This window comes from Rhinolophus sinicus, chromosome 2 (genome assembly GCF_057876585.1).
Source record: "Rhinolophus sinicus isolate RSI-liver-muscle chromosome 2, RSI-T2T, whole genome shotgun sequence".
Classification (NCBI taxonomy): Eukaryota; Metazoa; Chordata; class Mammalia; order Chiroptera; family Rhinolophidae; genus Rhinolophus; species Rhinolophus sinicus.
This window is the reverse complement of record NC_142502.1, coordinates 146,326,823-146,349,250: the sequence shown is the minus strand read 5'-3', so window position 1 is coordinate 146,349,250 and position 22,428 is coordinate 146,326,823. Positions and strand designations below refer to the sequence as shown.

Genomic DNA, 22,428 nt, shown 5'->3' with positions numbered 1-22,428 from the left:
CTAATTGTTCATTGCTGGTATATAACAAAGCCATTGACTTTTGTGTGTTAACTTTGTATCCTGCATCCTTGCTATGATTGCTTATTTGTTTCAGGATTTTTTTGTTGATTCTTTGGGATTTTTTACATAGATGGTCATGTCATGTGTAAAGAAAGACCTTTTATTTCTTCCTTCCCAGCCTGTATATCTTTTATTTCCCTTTCTTACCTTACTGTACTAGTGAGGGCTTCCAGTATGATTAGAACAGGTGTGATGAGAATAGACATCCTTGCCTTGTCCCCTATCTTAGTGGGAAAGCACTAGTTCCTTACCATTAAGAATGATGTGGGCTGTAGGTTTTTTGTAGATGATCTTTACCACGTTGAGGAAGTCTCCTCTATTCCTAGTTGGCTGAAAGTTTTTGTCACGGATGAGAGTTGGATTTTGTTAGATGCCTTTTCTACATCTAATGATATGATCATACAATTTTTCTTTTTTAGCCTATTGATGTGATGGGTTACATTAATTGATTTTCTAATGTTGAACCAGCCTTGTGTGCCTGGAATAAATCCCACTTGGTTGCAGTGTATAGTTTTTTTGTTTGTTTGTTTTTACTCCATTGCTAGATTTGATTTACTAATACTTTCTTGAGGAACTTTGAATCTATATTCATTAGAGGTGTTGGTCTGTACTTTTCCTTTCTTACAGTGTCTTTGTCTGGTTTGGGTATCGGGGTAATGTTGACCTCATAGAATGAGTTATGCAGCATTGTCTCTGCTTCAGTTTTTTGGAAGAGATTGTCTAGAGAATTAGTATAATTTCTTCCTTAAATGTTTGGTAAAATTTACCAATGAACCCATCGGGGCCCAAAGCTTTGTTTTAAAAGGATATTAATTATTAATTCAATTTCTTTAATAGATGTAGGACTATTCAGATGATCTATTTCTCATTATACGAGTTTTGTCTTTTAAGGTAGATGATATCTTTTAAGGAATTGGTCCATTTCATCTAGGCTATCAAATTTGTCGGCATAGAGTTGTTCACAATAATTCCTTTATTATCTTTTTAATGTCCACAGACTCAGTAGTGATGGGCCCCACTTTCATTTCTGATAATTAGTAATTTGTGTTTTCTCTTTTTTTCTTGTTAACCTGGCTAGAAATTCATCAATTTGATTGATCTCTTTAAAGAACCCATTTTTGCTTCTGGTTTGCTTCCTATTTTTAATTTCATTGATTTCTGCTCTAATTTTTATTTCTTTCCTTCTGCTTACTTTGGATTTAATTTACTCTTTTCTGGTTTCCTAAATTGGAAGCTTAGGTTATTGATTTTAGATCATTTTTCTTTTGTAGTATATGCATTCAATGCTATAAATTTTTCTTTTAAGCACTGCTTTTGCTGAATTCCACAACTTTTGATAAGTTGTATTTTCATTTGTTCAAATATTTTAAAATTTCTCTTGAGACTCCTTTGACCCATGTGTTGTTGAGAAGCATGTTGTTTAATGACCTAGTATTTTGGGGTTTTCTAGCTATCTATTATTGATTTCCAGTTTAATTCTGTACTTTGTATAATTTCAGTTTTTGAAATTTACTAAGATATGTTTTATGTCCCTACTGTGGTCTGTGATAGTGAATGTTATATGTGAGCCTGGGAAGAACGTGTAATCTGTTGGTGCTGGATGACGTATTCTGTAAATCAAGTTGACTGATGGTGCTGTTCATTTCAGCTGTGTCCTGACTGAGTTTTTGCCAGCTGGGTCTGCCAACTGCTGGTAGAGGTTTGGTAGTCTCTAGCTATTTAGTGAATTTACCCATTTCTTCATGCAATTCAATCAGTTTTTGCCTCAAATATTTTGATACTCTGTTGTTAGGCTCATACACATTAGAGAATGTTACGTCTTTAGAGAATTGACCCCTTTATCATTATGTAATGCCCCTCTTTATCTGTGACAATGTTCCTTGCTGTAAAGTCTGCTTTGTCTGAAATTACTATATACATTCTGGCTTTTTTTGGTTAGTGTTTGCATGCCATATCTTTTCCATCGCTTCTCTTTTAATCTGTTTACCTTAGAAGTTGATTTATTGTAGACAACATTTAGTTAGTAGACCCAAGTTTAATTGGGTCTTGGTTTTTTAATTCATTCTGATAATGTCTCTTTTAAGTAGTTTATTTAGACCATTGATGTTTGAGTGATTAGTGATATAGTTGGATTAATATCTACCATATTTGTTTCTGTTTTCTATTCTTTGCCCTTATTTTTTGTTTCTTCTTTTGTCTTCCACTCTTTTTCTGCCTTTTCTGTTTGTTTTCTTCCTTCAGAGGTTTTAATGGAGCATTTTATATGATTCTATTTTTCGTCTTCTAGCATATCAGCTTTACTTCTTTAAATTTTATTTTATTTATTTTTTTAGTGTTTGCCCTTGAGGGTGCAATATACATTTACAACTAATCCAAACCCTCCTTCAAATAACGTACTACTTACTTCACAGATAATGCAAATACCTTATAGTATTCCCAGTTCCTCCCTCCTGTCCTTTATAACACTGCTGTCATTCATTTCACTTATCTATAAGCTCTAGTCATTAACTATATTGTTGTTGTTATTATTTTGAGCAAATGGTTATCTGTTAGATCAGTTAAGAATAAGAAAAATAAAAAAATTTACTTTGCCTTCTTTTATTCCTTCTCTAACACTCTTCCTTTCTTTATGTAGATATGAGTTTCTGATCTATATCATTTTCCTTCTTTCTGAAGTTTTTTTTTGTTTTTGTTTTTTTAGCATCTCTTGCAAGGGAGGTCTACTGATGACAAATTGCTTAAACTTTTGTTTGTCTCAGAAAGTCTTTATATCTCCTGTACTTTTGAAGGATAATTTAATTGGATACAGAATTGTAGGTTGGTGCTTTCCCCCCCGACCCCCCACACCATTTCAAATATTTCTCTCCACACTCTTGTTGCTTGCATGATTTCTGAAAAGAAGTCCAATGTAATTCTTATCCTTGTCCCTCTGTAGAAAGGTGTTTTCTCTTCTGGCTTTAAGTTATTTTGTGTTTGTTTGTTTGTTTGTTTTGGTCTTTGATTTTCTGCAGTGTGAATATAATATGCCTAGGTATAAATTTTTAGCTATCTTGCTTGGTGATCTCTGAGCTTCTGGAATCTGAGGCTTGATGTCTATCATGAATTTTGGGAAATTCTCAGTCATTGCTTCAATATTTCTTCTGTTCCTTTCTCTTTTTCTTTTCCTTCTGGTATTCCCCTTGTGTATATGTTACACTTTTGTAATTGTTCCACAATTCTTGGATATTCTGTTCTTTTTTCATTCTCTTTTCTATTTCTGTTTCAATTTTGGAAGTTTATACTGATAGTCAAGTTCACTGATTCTTTCCTCAGTTATGTCCAGTCTACTGATGAGCCCATCAAAGGCATTTTTTATTTCCATTACAGTATTTTTTATTTCTAGCTTTTCCTTTTGATTACTTCTTAAAGTTTCTATCTCTCTGCTTATATTACCCATCTATTCTTGCATGTTGTTCACTTTTTCCATTAGAGACCTTAGCATGTTCACCATAGTTGTTTTAAATTCCTGGTCTCATAAATCCAACATCTCTGCCATATGTGAAACTGGTTGTACTGTTTCCTCTGTCTCTTTAAACTGTGCTTTGTGTATTAGTATGCTTTGTAATTTTTGTTTGAAGCTGGATATGATGTATTGAGTAAATGGAACTGAGGTAAATAGGCCTTTAAATGTAAGGTTTTATGTTTATCTGGATAGGAATAAATTGTGTTTATTGTTTGCTGTACCTATACGTGTCAGAGGCTAAAATTTCTTCTGTGTACCTTTTTTTTTCTTTTATCTCCTTTGTTGTCTTAGAGTTACGCTAGAGACTTTAAGTACTTGAACATTATGTATTATAGAAACACATAATGATGGTTATGTTAATGGTAATTTCTATGCATCCAGTAACTACTCTGTGCTGGATTAGATACTGTAATGTATGTTTTATATGCATTATGTGATTTATTCCCAACAACGACCTCCTGAGGGAAGGTGCTATTACTGTCCCCATTTTACAGGGGAAGAAACTTAGGCATAGATAGGAAGCTTAAATAACTTTCTCAACATACACAGCTTATTAATATGGTTTGGAACTGAGATTTAAATCCAGAAGCCTCAGACCCATAAAACGGCCTGACTTCAGAGCCTGCTTTTTAGTCTATATGTGTAGAATGAGCTTACACTGAAATATTTTTCCCTTATAATAAAAGTAGCTTCTTTATAGTTATATAAATAATGCATACTCATTTAAAAAATTCAAACATTATGTAATAGTATAAGGAGAAATTTAAAATCACTCGAAGATACCCACCATTGACCTAGTGGTGATCATTCCTGCACTTAGCTCATTATACATATGCACCTGTGCAGTTTAATTGAATGTCCTATGTGCTTTAAAATACATATAATATATACCTTATAATAATTGTTCTTCTGTAGGAATAGGTGTTTAAATTTAGCTTGCGACCTCAATTACTTACTTATCTGTAAGTGTGAATTTGTATTTTTTTCCCCCCTTGATCGATGGGACTTACAAGGACTTAACTTGGGGATTCTGTCCTCCAAAGATTTGTTCTGCAATCTGACACTTGTACTGACTTGGGACCACTTTAGCCGTCTTCGTCTTCGAGAGAGCCAGGCTCAATGCGGAAGCATCAGTTTGAGCTCAACCACCTTGCTTCTGGCCTCAACCATAGTATCTCAGTTGCAGGGCTAGCATTGATATTTGCCCTGAAGGCATGATTTTTCTCCAGTTCATGGATAGATCAGAGCTCCCAGCTTTCATATCAAGTAGACTCATGATTTCTACCCTTTACCCTTGCCTTTTTCTTAAGTGGTCCTTAGAGAATTCCACTACTCTCAGGATCCCAGCAATATGTTTAAAACACACTGTACATTTTCCAGAACCTATCTATTTTGCATTGGAAGGGCTCTTTGGGGTATCTTGACTGCCATAATGTAAGTGGCATCCTTAAGACCGTGATATGCCTTTCCATTTGTCTAGTTGTTTTATGTGCTTCAGTAAGATTTTACAATTTTCTTCACATTTATAAAAGATTGAAAATACTTACTATTGGCTGTAGTGTGGGATAATTTGGATTCTTTCTGCTTGTAGGAATATGTTAGTGTGACCTTTTGAATGGAAATTTGGCAGTATGTCTTTTTAAAAGCCTTAAAATGTGCTTTGACCCTGCAATTCTATATCTAGAAATTTATCCTAGAAGTATGCACGTGAACTTGTGTAAATATTCATCTGTAAGGAAGTTTATTTTGTGTTATTTATAATAGCACAAAGCTTGAATGATAATAATGTCTACAGTTGGGGGACTGGTTCAACTGTGCTGCCATCCACATGAAGGGAGACTTTGCGGCCATTGAAGTGTGGAATAATACTTACTCGGTTAAAAAAGTTAACGAAATGTTCCATGAACAAAAGATAGTTGCAAAATAGTGCTACAATATGGTCTTATTTTTCTTAAAGTATATTTTCACATTACATAAATTACCAAATCATTTACTATTTTAATAAGAAAAAGAGCAAATTGTTAGTTTTTACATTGGTCTATGTAGGTAGTGAAACATAGGAGCATCTGATGAACTATGTAAATCACTAGAGCAAGAATTAGACCTACTGTGAATAACACTGGGTGATAGACGGAAAAGGAGCAGATGACTTCAAAGTTATAAGGGACAATGATTTTGAATTTTGAATTCTCTAACCATCTAAGCTTTAAAATTAAGTACTATGGTAATTCTGTAACATTCTCTCAGCTCCAAATACACCTTTCTATGTTCTGCTTTGATTCTGGAGCTGGGACTATACAAATTCTGTTTCTCAGGCTATGTTAGGTGGCTTGCTATTAGTTTCTACCATTAGGAGACAGGCAAGAAGAGGGGAGAAAAGGGGCTTCCTTCCTATTTTACATCATATAAGTGGAATTATACACTCCTTTTGTGTCTGGCTCCTTTCACTTAATGTAATGTCTTTAAGATTCATCCATGTTGTAGCATGTGTCAGAATTTCATTCCTTTTTAAGGCTGAATAATATTCTGTTTTATGGCTATACTACATTTATCCATTTCAGGATAAGTATCACCTTTTAGGTAAGTAAGATTTGTCCATTCATCCATTGGTGGACACTTGGTTTGTTTCCATCTTTAGGCTATTATGAATAATGCTGCTCTTAACATGGTGTTTAACTTTTTCGGTAACCACCAAACTGTTTTCCTCAGTGCCTGCACCATTTTACTTTCCCACCAGCAATGCACAAGGGTTCCAATTTCTCCTTGTCTTTGCTAACACTTGTTATTTTTTTTTCTTTATTTTTTTTTAATGATAGCCACTCTTATGGATGTGAAGTGGTATATCTCATTTTGGTTTGGATTTACATTTCCCTGATGGTTAGTGATGTTGGGCATCTTTTCATATGCTCATTGGCTATTTGTATGTATATCTTTGGAGACATGTCTATTCGAGTCCATTGCCCAGTTTTGAATTGGTTGGGTTTTTGTTATTGAGTTGTAGTTCTTTATATACTCTGGATAGTGATCCCTTTTCAGATAGATGATTTGCAAGTATTTTCTCTCATTCTGTGGGTTGCGTTTTTACTCTATTAATAGTGTTTTTGAATAAAAAGTTTTAAATTTTTAATGAAGTCCAATTTATCTACTTTTCCTTTTGTTGCTGTGGTTTTGTCATACCCAAGAAATCATTGCCAAATCCAATGTCATGAAGCTTTTGCCTATGTTTTCTTCTAGGAGTTTTCTAGTTTTAGCTTTTACGTTTAGGTTTTCTGAATTTTGATATCCATGTTGAGTTAATTTTTATATATGGTGTAAGGTAAGAAGAGTAGGGCCAATTATTGAGGACTTTCCAATACTTAGCCAGGTAGAGGAGGATGAGTCTGCAAAGGGGAAGAAATGGACAAGTGTCAGTGTTGTTAAGAAGTCAGATAAGACGGGACCCTCAAATGTTTATTACATTTGTAACATGGAGAACACAGGAAGAAAAGCACAGATCGTCTGCTTGGAACAATTGGTCTAATTTATATGCAGCATACAATATAGAAAATTAGATTAAACGGTTAGTAGAGGTCAAATTGAGGCGGGCTTTATGTGAGTTTGAATTTTATTCTCTAGGCAGCAGTAAGGCATAAAAAGGATAATGAAATAATAATTCTTTCATGGGGGAGTATAATATGTGGCAGAGAGTCTGTTATCTCATTTGTATTTGAAAAATTAGGTGAAGTATAATGTAGGTCGTTAGTTAGTTTCAGGTGAACTAGTTTTTCCTGGTTGGTGCTAATCTTTGGCCCTAGAAGTAAATACTGTATGTTTTTTGACTATTGAATATAGTATATAATATACTTAGCTTCTTGCTGGGGCTACAGCTGAAAATAGCTCAACCCTGTTTCTCTTTGGCCATGACTAGACTGTATTAAACTGGGTTATTTTAAGCTAAGGGCCAGAATGCTGATTGACAGATGTTATATATGTGCCTGAAAGTCATCAAGAACTGCTATTTTTTTGTTACTGTGCAGAAATTAGTTCTGGGTGTTTTCTTCAGCCTTGGGGGTGTTTATCTGGAAGCTGGCTTTGTATGCCTCAGTATAATGTGATCCTAAGCATAAGGTTATTCTCCATCACCAGCATTTTCCCAATTAGGTCCATTTAAAAAAAGGTTTTTTTACTAATGGGGATGGAGGTGAAATAGTCAAATGTCTACTTATATTTGATGTGATAATTTAAAGTCACAGTGTATAAAATAAAATTAAATATATAAAAATATAATAAATTCCATCAAATTTCTTAGAACAATTTTCTCAAGACATTTTTTATTTGGTTTTTATAATATCAGATATATAAAAGTTGCAAAAGTAATGCAAATAATTCCCATATACTCTTCCCCTGTGTGTGTTGTATCAGTGTCTCTGTGTGTGTTAATATATGTGTATATACATACATTTTATTTTGACTCATTTGAGAGTAAATTGCAGATATGATGATATTTTATCCCTAAATTCTTTAATATATATTTCCTGCAGACAGATAGTCTCTTAAATAAACACAACACAATCATCAAAATCAGGAAATGAACATTGCTGCAATGCTGTTATTTAATCTATAGACCTTATTCAGATTTCACCAATTTTCCCAGTAATGTCCTTTATATCAAAAGAAAAAAAATTCTTTTTCTAGTGCAAGATTTTAATTAGGAACACATGTTACATTCGCTTGTCATGTTTCTCTTAAAGCAGTTTGTTTGTTCAAACTCTGCTTGTGTTTGACATCAGTATCTTCATCCTGTGAGCTACTTTTTGAGACATATAGTCTAATTTTCCAGAGCTTATCATTTCATTTCTGCCACTTTCTTTGAGATACAGCACTCTTTGATTCTGATTAATCATTGTAATGTCATTGGAAACATCGCAGGCTAAAAAGAAATGTCATTAAATAATAGAACTTTAAAATGCTTATTTTTCTCAATCATCACATATGTATATATTTGAATTTATACATAGTAACTTAGATTGTGTTTTTATATTTTTTTAATAAAAAGCTTGCTTATAGTAACATTCTTCCTACAACTGAGAAATCATACTTCTAGGAACAATTAATTATTCTTTAATCTATTTAAACCTTTTTCTATTGGTGGACCAATGTAAGCATTTAAAATTAATATGGTTGGGTTTATTTCAGGCAGATGTGGCTTTTCTAAACAGTACTTTGTTCATATAATAAAATAATTAGTAAAAGTTGTAAGGATATGAATAGGCAATTGATTCCTTTTTTTAAAAAGCATCTTATTTAAACTTTAAAAAACATTTTCTAATGACGTTTGTGAATAATCAGTTCTTTAAATGCATAAAGATGCAATTAAGAGTCAAAGATAGAGATTATTACTTTAAAAACATGTGTTTTCCTGTTTGATCTCACGTTCTTTTCTAACCCAATAGATGTAAATTTTTACCTTTACTCCAGATTTTCACATTACTTTTTACCCATGGAAAATTTTTCCCTTGACTGCCAGCAACCTTTAAAAAATTTAATTCTTCAAATACTTGCACAGTTTTCTTCTTTTTTAAAAAAATGTGTTGACATGTAACATTGTGTTAGTTTATGGTGTTCAGTGTAATGATTTGATATATGTATATATTGGAAAATGATCACCACATTAAGTTTAGTTAACATCCATCACCTCACATAATTAAATTTTTTTCTTGTGATGAGAAATCTTACAATCTTCTCTCCTAGCAATTTTCAAATATGCAATATAATATTGTTAACTATAGTCACCATGCTGTACATTACATCCCCAGAATTTATTTATCTTATAACTAGAAGATATAAATGTAACTTTGACCTCCTTCACCCATCCCTACCCACCCACCCCCATCCCCTGCTCCCCTTCTGACAGCCACCAATCTGTTCTCTGTATCTATGAAGGGTTTTTGTTGTTGTTTTTTAAATCCACATTTATGTGAAATCATATAGTATTTGTCTTTCTCTGTCTGGCTTATTTCATTTAGCATAATGCCCTCAACATCCATCCCTGTTTTCACAAATGTCAGGATTTACTTCTTTTATGGATGAATTATATACTGTTGTATAAATATACCACATTTTCTTTCAGTGATGGGCACTTAAGTTGTTTCCATGTCTTGACTATTGTAAATAATGCTGCAATGAACATGGGGGGCGGGGTGCAGATGTCTTTTCAAGATAGTAATTTCCTTTCCTTTGGATATGTACCCAGAAGTGGATTCTGGATTATGTGGTAGTTCTATTTTTTAATTTTTTGAGGAACTTCCATAGTGGGTGTACCGGTTTACATTACCAACAACATTGCATGAGGGTTTCCTTTTCTCCTCGTCCTTGCCAACACTTAATCTTTTTTTTTATTTTATATAATAGCCATTCTACCAGGTGTGAGGTGGTGTCTTATTGTGGTTTTGAATTGCATTTCCCTGACGATTAGTGACGTTGAGCATCTTTTCATGTTCCTGTTGGTCATTTGGATATCTTCTTTGGAAAAATGTCTGTTCAGTTTATTTGCTCCTTTTTAATTGGATTGTTTGTTATTTTGGTATTAACTTGTATGAGTTTTTCCTATATTATGGATATTAACCCCTTATATGATTGGAAAATATTTCCTCCCATTTTGTTGCTTTTTCATTTTGTTGATAGTATCCTTTGCTATATAGAAGCCTTTTAGTTTAATGTAGTCCCACTTGTTTATTTTTACTTTTGTTACCTTTGCTTTTGATGTCAAATCTAAAAATCATTGGCAAGACCAATGTGAAGGAGATTACCCCCAGTGTTCTTCTAGGAGTTTTATGATTTCATGTCTTATGTTCAAGTCTTTAGTCCATTTGAGTTAACTTTTGGTATAAGTTAGGGGTCCAATTTCATTCTTTTGCATGTGGCTGTCCAGTGTTCCCAAAACTGTTTACTGAAGAGACTGTCCTTTTCCTAGTGTATATTCTTGGCTACTTTGTCATAAATTAATTGATGATATATCTGTGGGTTTATTTATGGGCCCAAATTTCTGTTTTGTAATTAAGATGATTGGATGAAGAAGATGGAGTACATGTATGCATTAGAAAATTACTCAGCTGTAAGAAAAGATGAAATACTGCCATTGCGACAATATGGATCTTGAGGTTATCATGCTAAGCTAAGTAAGTCAGATAGAAAAAGTCAAGAACCATGTGACCTCAGTTGTATGTGGCATAAGATTCACAATTTAAAGTTTTTTTTTTAATTAAAGTTTATTGGGGTGACAATTATTAGCAAAGTTACATACATTTAAGGTGTACAATTCCGTAATACATCATCTATATATCACATTGTGTGTTCACCATAGTCAGTTCTCTTTCCATCACCATATATTGGATCCCCTTTACCCTCATCTATCACCCCACTCCCCCTTACCCTCTGGTAACCACTAAACTATTGTCTGTGTCTATGAGTTTTTGTTTCTTCATTTGTTTTTCTTGTTCCTTTGTTTTCAGTTTTATATACCACATATCAGTGAAATCATATGGTCTCTATTTTTTCTGACTTATTTCGCTTAGCATTATAATCTCAAGATCCATCCATGTTGTCACAAATTGTACTATTTCAGCTTTTCCTATGGCAGAATAGTATTCCATTGTGTATATATACCACACTTCTTTATCCAATCATCTATCGAAGGACACTTTGGTTGTTTCCATGTCTTGGCCACTGTAAATAAAGCTGCAGTGAACATTGGAGCACGTATACCTTTACAGATAAATGTTTTAAGATTTTTTGGGTAGATGCCCAGGAGATGGATTACAAACAATCCAATTAAAAAATGGGCAGAGGACCTGAAGAGACATTTCTCCAAAGAGGACATACATATGGCCAGTAGACATATGAAAAATGCTCAACATCACTAATCATCAGAGAAATGCAAATAAAAACCACAATGAGATATCACCTCACCCCAGTCAGAATGGCTGTCATCAACAAGACAAATAATAACAACTGTTGCAGAGGCTGTGGAGAAAAAGGAACCCTCATACACTGTTGGTGGGAATGCAGATTGGTGCAGCCGCTATGGAAGGTAGTGTGGAGGTTCCTCAAAAAATTACGAATGGAATTACCATGTGACCCACCATTTAAAATTTTAAATTTACATTTTACAAAACAGTACATATAAATAGTTTAAGAAGAGTACTGCAGAGCTTATAGCAGAACACAGCAGTTCCTTGCCCCCCCTTTCCCACCTTGGTTCTCATTCCCTACAGAAAACCATTTTCAGTTCTTTTAGCCCTTCTGGTGGTGTACTCTATATTCTTCAGTATCATACTTTTGTTTTCTTTATTTTTATAGAGTTATAATTCATGCACCATAAAATTTATAATTCAGTAGTTTTCAATATAATCACAAAGTTGTGCAACTATCATTATTATCTGATTCATAATATTTTTATCACCCAAACAAGAAATCCTGTTCCTATTAGTAGTCATTTTCCATCTTTGCCCTCCCTCCCCCACCCCCTGCAAGCCCCTGGCAACCAGGAATCTACTTGTTTCTATGGGTTTGCCTATTATGGACATTTCATATAAGTGAGATGATACAATGAGTGGTCTTTTGTGTCTGGTTTCTTTCACTTTACACAGTAAAGTTTTCTAGGTTTATCCATGTTGTAACATGTATCAGTACCTCATTTCTTTCTATGGCTGAATAATATTCCATTATATGGATATACCACGTTTTGTTTATGCGTTCATCAGTTGATGGACATTTGAGATGTTTCCGTTCTTTGGCTGTTATGGATAATGCTGCTATAAACATTCATGTACAAATTTCTGGGTATATACCTAGGAGTGAAATTACTAGATCATAATGTAACTCTGATTAATTTCAGGAACTGCCAAACTTGTTTTCCACAGCAGCTATACCATTTTATAATCCCACCAGTATTATGTGAGGGTTCCAATATCATATTTTTTGCCAGTACGTATTGTGTGTGAATGGTATTTCAGTGTCCAATAAAATACTTTCACCTGTTTTTTTTTTTTTTTTTAAATTCTTTTGATTTTGGACTTTATCTACTGTCTTCTTGATACAGTAGGTGAGGATTTAGCTGTTGTTTACACCTCCTCCGAAGCACACTTACCCCTTCCTTCCCTTTCCCCATCCTTCCCATTCCCCAGTCAGCTCTACCAGGATTCATCATTATGACTTGGTATTGTTTTCAGCTGAGCCCTCTGGTATTATGATCATATTTCCTTTCTTTTGATTTTTCTTGTATGTGTGTTAAAAATTACTGTTTTTTCCTTTTCTCTTCATATACCTATCATTCTTAATTTTTTTTTGTTAGCCTCTCATAATCCCTCTCAAAAATGTTAAACATAAGTGATTCATCAGTTCCTATTTCCCCTGGAGCCCTCAGGGTCCTGCTCCACTTTGAAATGGTTTCTTCTGGGCTTGCAGTATAGGTGACATCTTGAGACCTTTTTTTTTTTTTTAAACTGTTACCCTGTTGGTTAAGTCAGATATTTAACCTCTGGATTGATCTAAATTTCTTGTCTTTTCTCTCTTTCACTTTTAATATCTCTGTTACCTTTTTCTAGACCTGGAAGATTTCCTCACCTTTATCTTCCAACTCTTCAATTTTTGCTTTCCTAAATGAAAAACGATATAATTTTCAGAATGCTTTCTTGTCCTTTAAATATTCCTTTTATATTTTTTCATGGGTACAATATCTTTTATATTTCTAAGGATATTAGTAATAATGTCTTTGGCCTTTCGAGTTCCTTTTTTCTCTTTTTCAACCACTTGCCTTTTATATCAGAAGCTTTCCTGAGACGATCCTTTGTTGTCTATTCACATTTAAGAGGGAGACTGTACAAAGCTCTGTGCATATAGAAGGGATGGTTGCTTAACATTGAGAATTTGCTGAAAGACAGGCAATGAGCTAAGCACTTTACTTGCATTATCTTAACTGATTTTTACATTATGAGGTTCTAATTTCACAGATGAGGAACCTCTTGAGGCTTAAATCGTACAAGCAGGAAAAGGGGAACCAGATTCAAACCCAGATTTGTCTGCCTTCATATGATGCTTTTATCCATCATATTCTGTTTCCTCCCAATAAATGCTTTGTGAATTCTGGGAAATCTCTTGAGAATCTTAAAATAAGACAGAAAAAAGACAGACAAATGTAATCATCCAAGCACACAATTGAAGGATTACAGAAGTGTGTTGAGATGAAATGGTGAATATAATTATTTAGGAGGGTTGGGGAATGGTCTGAGTGATGTATTGTTTCTTTTCTACTACAGTTCCAGGGAGCTAAGTACATAACTTGGAAATACTAGTATTAATGTGAATGACAGTTGAGACTTGTTCCAACAGAACTAGAAAACAAAAAGTAGTAAATAATATACTGAATTAAAGGAAACATTATGGGTGATTTTATATATAACAATGAGGAAAGTGGAAAATATTATTTGGAAGACTATTGCACGCCTGATACATCAGTGATTGAGTACAATTGCTGTTTATCTCTGAAATATCTTTATATTAAAAAATTATAAGCCCTTTATACTATTGAATAGTGTAGCAAAATATATATGTGTATATATTTACATATATACAGAGGGTGCTAAAAAATGTAAACACATTTTTAGAAAGGAAAACAGCATTAAATTGTAATACTCAATATATACCGATAACAAAAGATGAATAAAAGTCATGTTTGACGTCTGCAGTTATAAGAGGTGCTCAAAGTGGTCACCATCAGTGTCCAGACACTTCTGATTACAGTGAACTACTGCTTGAGCAATGTTGACCAAAGTGTTAACATCTCTTAAAACGTGTATACATTTTTTTGGCACCCTGTATGTGTTTTCTGATGGCTGTCAGAAAGTACACTCAGCTCAAGTATGCCAAACTGCACTTCTCAGTTTGACTGGTGCTGTCCCTGAACACTGATATATAGGTATTAGGAATATCTGACAGCAAAAATCCACCTGCGTCACCAGTTAAATATTTTTAAGCAAAAGCAATCACTGTGAATATATTTTAAAGATGGTAAGTTGCAAAATATTATTTAATACAAGTGTTTTTATTTAAGTGACAAAGATTTACATCTCTTATTATAATATTAAAACTGTCCTTTCATTTTTACAGAAAAGAAACATCCTGCCTATGTGTACTGTCTTGCATGATTTTTTTTTCTTATGGAATTAATTATTACAGCTTGCTAAATAACTCTTGTGAAGTAAGCAGAAAGGAGTATAATTAACTGGAGCTACAGCTGTGATAGTACAATAGGAGGCAGATGTACCTACTGAAGGATAAAAATAATTACTTGAGAAATAGTAAAGTTAGAGTATTTCTGTGATAAAACAATTTCCCCCCCTTTTGTTTCAATAGTCACAGCACCCCACCATGAAATGTTCAGTTATGGCTAAGAGCCCGTTCCCCTAAAAAGAAGAACCTTGTTATTAAGTGAAGTGCCTTCACATTCACTTCAGGGTTAATATTTTGAGCTTTTTTTTTTTTTTTCCATTGTAAGCATGTAGCATGTCCTGGATTCTGTGGTGAGAGGAATGCCCGTTGTACTTTTTGTGTTCTAAGGACTTATGGTTCCTTATTTTTAATTTAGGAAGAGCTCAGAGGCTTAAGTGTTAATTACTAAATTTGGAGGTACGTATAGCTGTCTTTTATCTTTCAGATAAATGACAACCAATAGGACATAAAAAGGTTAAATTTGATTCCCTCACCTTGTAGTGTAAGCTTCTACAAGGCAGCAACGGTTTTATCTACATACGTGTGTGTGTTTAATTTACTGAGTTTTCTAGAATGTTGAGTAGTTACTGCCGCAGACACATAAGGGGCTTAACGTAATCAATGTTTATTTCTTCTTCACTTCTCAGTCTAGGGAGGGTATTCCAGGTTGACTAGCTTTCCGTGTGCTCATTCAGGGGCCCACACACCTTTTATCTTATGAGCCTGCCTCTGCATTCTAGAACCCTCTCCATTCAACTGGTGTGGAGAAGGCATACTTGTTTTGTTACCGGAACGACGATTTTCCTCAGTTCTTGTCTTCTTGAGAGAAAGAATTCAGTCGAGAGCCTAGAGTGAAGCAAGCAGTAGCCAGTAAAGTGTATTTGTACAGGAAGTACAGTCCGAGCATGGGCGGGCTGACCCAAGGGTGGGCAGCAGCCCAGCATCCCTGGGACCCTGGCCTTTTGTCCTACAGGAGGATTATCTGCCTCCTCCCCTTTTTCTGGTTTTCTCCTCGTTCTGCATGCCCCCTTCATCCTAGTGTGTCTGTACTAGCCCACGTCTTTGTTCTGACTACTGGCTTCAGTGGGTCTATAACAGGATGTTCATGACGCCACTGGGTTACCTGTGGGGGCCTCCTGGTTCCTCCCCCTCCTGTTCGTGTCCACCTTCCTACCTACTCTGCCAGTTTATTATCCATTTTACTCCAGAAGTGGCACCAGTCACTTCTCACAGTACACTGGTGAGAAGTGTCACATGGCTCCATCTCACTGCATATACCTCGTGGTTGGGCGGGGTGGGGATGGGGCCTTCTTGCCCCACCTGGCAGGACTAACACTGTGCTTTGCACAGGGAGCATGAGTTTTAGGTGGTCAGGTTAGTGCTGCACTAAAAAATATTACCTCCCCTTTCATAATATTGTCCCCAGTTGGTAATATTAGCCACCTGTAGATTGTCTGAAGACAGGAGGCAAGTGTCTTCCTGCCACAAATTCTTTACCCTATTCCTGAATTTCTCATTTCATCTTAAACCAGCAAATATTTGACCCATTGGAGTCCTTTAATCTTACAATCACTGGACCATAGTATTTTAAAACTAGCTGAGGTTTCAGTGCAGTCTCTTCATTTGATAAATTAGGAGTAGGCTCAGATAAATGGAGAGACTTTCCTAAAGTCACCTAGTGCCAGAACTAGGAAAAACACGTTTCCTAACTTCCAGTCTAGCATTCTCTCCTTCATGCATTCTGTGTATCTTAGAAGGGTCTTTAACAAATTCCTATCTCCTAAATGAATGCAGGTTGTTTTCCCTGGCTTCTTTCCTTGTAAGATACCTACCCTGGGGAAAGGGGACTTTCAGTTGATGCAGAAAACAATAAGTGATCTGAAGAGCATCTGTCACACTGCTACTGTGTGGGCTGTCACGAGCCCCATGTTGACTTTGCTTATGGAGGAAGAATGGCCCGGGAGGTGGGGGTTGGGGGGCTTCAAATGAAAGAGGGGAGGATGCCAGAGTCAAGTGGGGCCTAGTTCAAACTTTTGCCTCAGGCCAGCTGACTATGGGGAACATTTATGTTAACTTTAAACAAAGAACACACCCTCTCTACTTCCATTGTCTTAGAAAACAAATTAGTTCAGCTCCCCGAGAGCTCTTTAAATTCAGTGAAATTTTAAAAATGCATTTAATTGTTTAACTGTGTTTATACTTAATTCCAAACTTAAAAGTGTTTTATTTTAAATAACCTCTACAACACATTTAAAAAACCCTCCAACATAATATAAGTTTATTGCAGAAAATACGGAAATGTTTATTCTTGAAATGACATGTAATTTTAATTCCTAATCGTAACCACAGTTAGCATTTTGAGGTATTTCCTCCTGGTGTCTTCTTACACAGTATAGAAAAAAAAATCTGTCTGAAATAAACTTAATATGGTAGCCAAGCCTTCTTCCATGCTTGTAAATGTTCTTAGAAAACATTTTTTTTAAATTTAATAAAGTTTTAGTTTTCAACATGTACAGTTGGTGGGACCTGTTGTTCCTGCATCTTCCCCAGCAGCTGGGGCAGCCCCACCGTTGGTGTTTCTGGTGTAGATGGCTGAAGCTCTGTGCTTTGACACTGATCCATCCTTTCCTAAGGAGCTCCTGAAGGGCTGCCCTGGCCCAGGAACTGCGGGTCTTCAGTCTCTCCGAGACAACAGCTGGGCTTCTAAGCTTATAGTTGGGAACGTCCTTACAGTTTGTCATATGTCGCTTTGTCACACAAGACTAGGTTATTGAGCCTGTCCCGAACCTTGCCTTTGGACGACTTCATTTTGGCCTTGCCTCCAGATTTGTTTACTGGGTCTTTGTCTTTCTCAGCCAACTTTCCAGCATCTTCTTCTTGTCGTCTGTGGGCAGCATGGCGAAGCACAGACAGCAGCGGCTACAACTGCAGCCTCGCTCAGATGTCCTTAGAAAACATTTTTAATGGCTCTATAATTTTCTATTAGACAGATGTACTGTAATTGGTCACTCATCTTTTGTTGGACTTCATATTTAACGTGTTGTAAATTATAGTTTTTTTTATAATTCTAAATCAAGTTATCTCAGTGGTTGGGCAGGTTGTTTTGGTCAGTGTGCATATTTCCTGAGATATTTGTAAATAGATGCTTCTCTGTATAAGATCTTTTTGTCTTCGTGTTCCCCAAGGTTGTGCCTGGACTGGGGTAGTTGATTTAATAGTTTGTCTCCCCACTAGATTGTAAACTTCCAGAGAATCAAGGCTTGTCTTCTTTCATCTTTGTCTCTTCGTTACTGAGCACAGTGCCAGGAACATAACAGACATTCAGTAAAATATTTGAATGCTTATTATGATTCTGGAAAGTAGTGAGACTGGTTTTCACCTGACAGTTTTGGATTTTTTTCTCACATTTTTTTGTTCTCACCTCACACATGTGACACACATGAGAGTAGAAAAGAGTAACGAAGTCTAAATTCATACCAGAAATGTTTTGTTTTTTCCTTTAAACATACCTTGATACATAGTAGCTCTCTGGTGGAAAAGAGGAAGGTACAAGATTAAGCTGCAGAGCAAAGAAAGATACAGTTTATTGCTTTATAATCTGATTCATTGTAGCTCACGTATCTTTTCCCTTTTCCACTCCCCTTTCCTTCCCTCTTTCCTACTCTCTAGAATTCAACATTAGGGTCATAATTTCAGAGAAGTCTTACCACCTTCAGATTATTTATTTTTATGGACTTTGAGGGTAGGATAGAAGGTGTTACATTTTTATTTTTAAATGTGAAGTTTCCTTCCCTGAATAAGCCCACCAAAAGGCTTCTGTTTTTCCAGTGGAACCCTTTAGATAGATTTCACAGAAAGTGTGTCTGAGTGTACATTTTTGTGTGTGTATGTAAATATAATGTTTATATATGTAAATATCTATATAAACATACATGTGTAGATCTGTTTGTATGTCTGTTTTGTATTACGTGTAGGTTTACCTGGTTACTTAACTTAGGGAATGGGTTAGAAATGTTGAATGTGTGATTGTTGAATTCTCTCTGAAACCTGAGCTCTCTCAGGTTGTCTTGACTTTGTTTGATAGAAAGTTGTATAGTTATAGGTTCTTTGGTAGTTGGACAAAACTCTCACAATTGCTCTGTCCCTGGCCTCTTGGGAGCTCATAAGTAAATATTTAATGGTTCTTTTCTAGTACATCACGGATGTTTAAAATATTAATTGTGGTCAGCAAATTGTGTGATTATTGGTACTCTTCTATTGAAAGCAGTAACTCACAGTGCAGTTCTTTGCTTTAGAATGTTCTGCCATGTCCCTGAAATGTAAAGGTGGATTGATTTCTATTGAAGACATTTAAAAGCAGGACGTAAAGAATCACAAAAAGTTCAGCTGTCTCTGGGGGTGTTCCCGAATCAGTGATTTCCATTCTGTTTCCATTCTTGGAACTTCAGGGACATAGGAGACTCACCTTCCTGACTTTTTATAGTAGAAGGCTTCCCTATTCTGAAGCACTGAGGTCAGAATGAGTGGAGGGGAAGGAGGTCTGTGGCGCTGAGTGAGAAGGAGGCAGCAGTGCAAGTGGCACTGGAATGGGGTGGTGGAGGGGAGACGCCCTCACTGCCATCACAACTAAAGCCTCACTAGTGTTTCAAGTCAGGAGGTGCGGGGATTGCTCACCACTTCCTATAAAACAGTGCTTCTCAACTTTGGCTGCACCTTAGAATAACCGGTAGGAATTTTTAAAACTCTGCACAGCAGACCAATTAAATCAGATTCTCTGGAGGCAGAACCTAGGCATCAGTATGTTTTAAAGCTTCCCAGGAGGTTCTGAGGTAAGGATCTCTGTAAAGCTCAAACGAGCTGCCGAGAGGATGTGTCATATAGCTACTCTGTACTGGCTTTGGTTGGACCTCTTTAATTGTAATTAACCAGTTGGGAATCCCTGGGTGGAACTTAAGGTTCATTCAGTAGCAAATGGTCATTAAACCTCAACCTTGTACCAGGTTCTTCTTACTAGTTGCTGGGAATACAACGATTAAGAGATGGTTGATAAAGGAGCACAGTCTAGTGGAGGAGATAGAAATAATCACAAATAATGTAATAACAGGGCATACAGAATATGAAAATAGAGGTGTGTCTCAGGTATTCCTAGAAACACAGTAGAAGGAGCAGTTAACTGCCTGAGGTTTGGGCTGTGGAAAGGGGTAGGAATGAAATGAGAAGTGGCCAAGGTTTTATGGAGAAAGTGAGGAATTAAGAGTTTACTAGGTAGAAAAATGGAGAAAAGAGGGAGTTTAAAAAAGGTTATAACATACGAAGATGTAAAAAAAATTGAATAAATGTTCAGGAATTGCTTGGAAGGCAAGAAGTCTGTTAGATATTTGTAGGTTATACAGCTAGAAAGGTAGATCAAAGTTAGGTGGCGAAGTGCCTTATGAAGCATGTTTAGGAATCTGGGTGTTACCTTCCATGCCGGAGTGTCAGAGGGTCACATGCATGCGGGGCCTATCGAGACGGGTCATCTTAAAGAATGAAGCTGGTCGGGTATAAAGCAGTTGGCAGTGTTGGCTCTACTAATCCAAACAGCATGGACCTTGTTTCAAGGATTTATGTAAGAAACGTTTTATAAAGTTTAAATGCAAACTGAAATAAAACGAAATACTATTTAGGTCAAATAAATCTGTGAAATTCAAACTGTGAGTGCCATGGTGTAGTACCTTCAGTATAAGAGCCTAGTATAGGATAATACACAAGGAAAAGCTGTAAGAGTTTTAAACATTTCTGAAGAAGTACCATCGAAATACAGTGAAGGGGTGAGATCAGGCTGGAGATGAGAACACAGTGAAAAGGTTAGTGTGGTAAAAGGTTATGTAGGTAAAGTGTCCCAGCAAGTCAGTCACCGGTGCTTTCAAACAAGGTGGCTGAGACCCGTTGGCTGCTCCGTTCCTCTCCTGGTGGCTGCCCGCGTTGATGACGCCCTTCCCAGCTCCATCCACCACGTGGCCTTACTGCTCCCCAGCTTCACTGTCATTTGTTCCGCTTCTCTGTGCGTGAACAAGGTTTTGGTTTTCATTTTCAGGTTTTATTGGTTTGTTTCTCCATTGGCACAGATTCTTAGATTAACACTGTGATGTTTCATAGAAGCTTTTTTCTATTTCACCTGTAGTTTAGCACTTCTGCCTCTGGCTGCTGCTCCCAAGATCTCCCTCTGGGAAGACTCACCAAAGCAAGCTACTGGTTTTAGTTTACAGTTGTCCTTAAAGCCTGATAATGGTCACGAACTAAGCTTAGTCTTGGATGGAGAACCACCATTTTTCTATTTATACCGTTTTGGTTACCGTAGCCGTCAGAAACATTGTGCCTTTGTTTAGATGGTTCCTTCACTAAGTAATTTCATTATTGGAACCTTCCTCTTGGTTTTTGTCTGGCTTCTCTTTAGGTTCTACCACCTAAAATGAACAAGCATTGTCATTTTACCATAGTTATGTTGATTCTTGCATCCTTCTCCGTCCCTTGTTTAGCTGGGATCTATACATTGTAAACAATTAGTCTTTATTTGTCTAAAACCATTCCTTCAATGTAGTTTAGCCAGATGAAAACTAAAGGGTGGCCGCTGCATTCCCTGAGCAACTCGAAGATCATTAGCTTCATTGTTTTTTGGGCTCTGTTATTGCTCGCGAGAAGTTGCTGTCAGTATAATTATTCCTTTATTGGTAACTTTTCCTCCATGATTTTTCTTTTTATTCTTGCTGTTTATTTGTTAATATACATTATCTATATAAGGACTCATACCTTTCTTCAAGTCTGGAGTGTTCTTTGCCTTTTCAAAACTTCGGTATTTCTTCTGCCTCCCACTGTTCTAAACTCCTGGAATATCTATTAGGTGTATGTACTCTTCAATCTATTTTGTATGCCTTTTATTTTCTTTTTAAGTATTTTTTATCACTTTATTTCTCTGTGGTACATTCTAGGTCAGTTTCTCTGTAATATTTTTCATTGGACAGGTGTATAGGTGAATCACTGGGTAAGGAGTTTATGACCGGTGGCCTTTTATGTATGTATGTGTGTATGTGTGTGTGTGTGTATGTATGTATGTATGTATGTATGTATATGTATGTATGTTGCAATAGGAGGACAGGCCATCTGCTCATAGTAGGGGATTCTGAGGCAAAATGAAGGAGATATAGAAAGTGGTGAAGGTCACCAAATGAGTCTATCATTCATTGCTTGGTTAAAAAGCTTTTATCTAAGATGTTTAAAATAGAAATATAAGGAAAATAACTGATAATCATTCTTGATATTTTTCATAAGTACCAAACAGAACTTAGTTGTATTATCTGAAAGTGTAAGGGGTTTTTTTTGTTCTGTTTTGTTTTTTTACTTTATGTGGGCATAAGGTCAAGAAAAGAAGAGAGATCTGAGAATTAGAAGACCTGTATTTCAGTCTTGGTTCTGCCAGAGCTTTTGATTGGTTACCTTTGCCAGTTTTTTAAGCTTGTAAAAATAGGAATAATAGTATGTACCTTGCCTGTTTTTCAGAACTGTATTGTTTTTATGAAGATAGTTGAGATGATCGATTATAAAAATGTTGAAAACCATAACCATTGTTTATAAGATACAGA

The 22,428-nt window shown here is 35.8% G+C and overlaps 1 protein-coding gene and 1 pseudogene across 10 annotated transcripts in view; one reads left to right on the top strand and one right to left on the bottom strand.

Annotated features, from left to right (window-relative positions):
- The window catches only part of EHBP1 (EH domain binding protein 1), a 299,763-nt gene that overhangs the window by 16,762 nt on the left and 260,573 nt on the right, over nucleotides 1–22,428 (top strand). The window lies entirely within an intron of this gene.
- LOC141571755 (small ribosomal subunit protein eS25 pseudogene) lies at nucleotides 17,313–20,879 on the bottom strand (annotated as a pseudogene).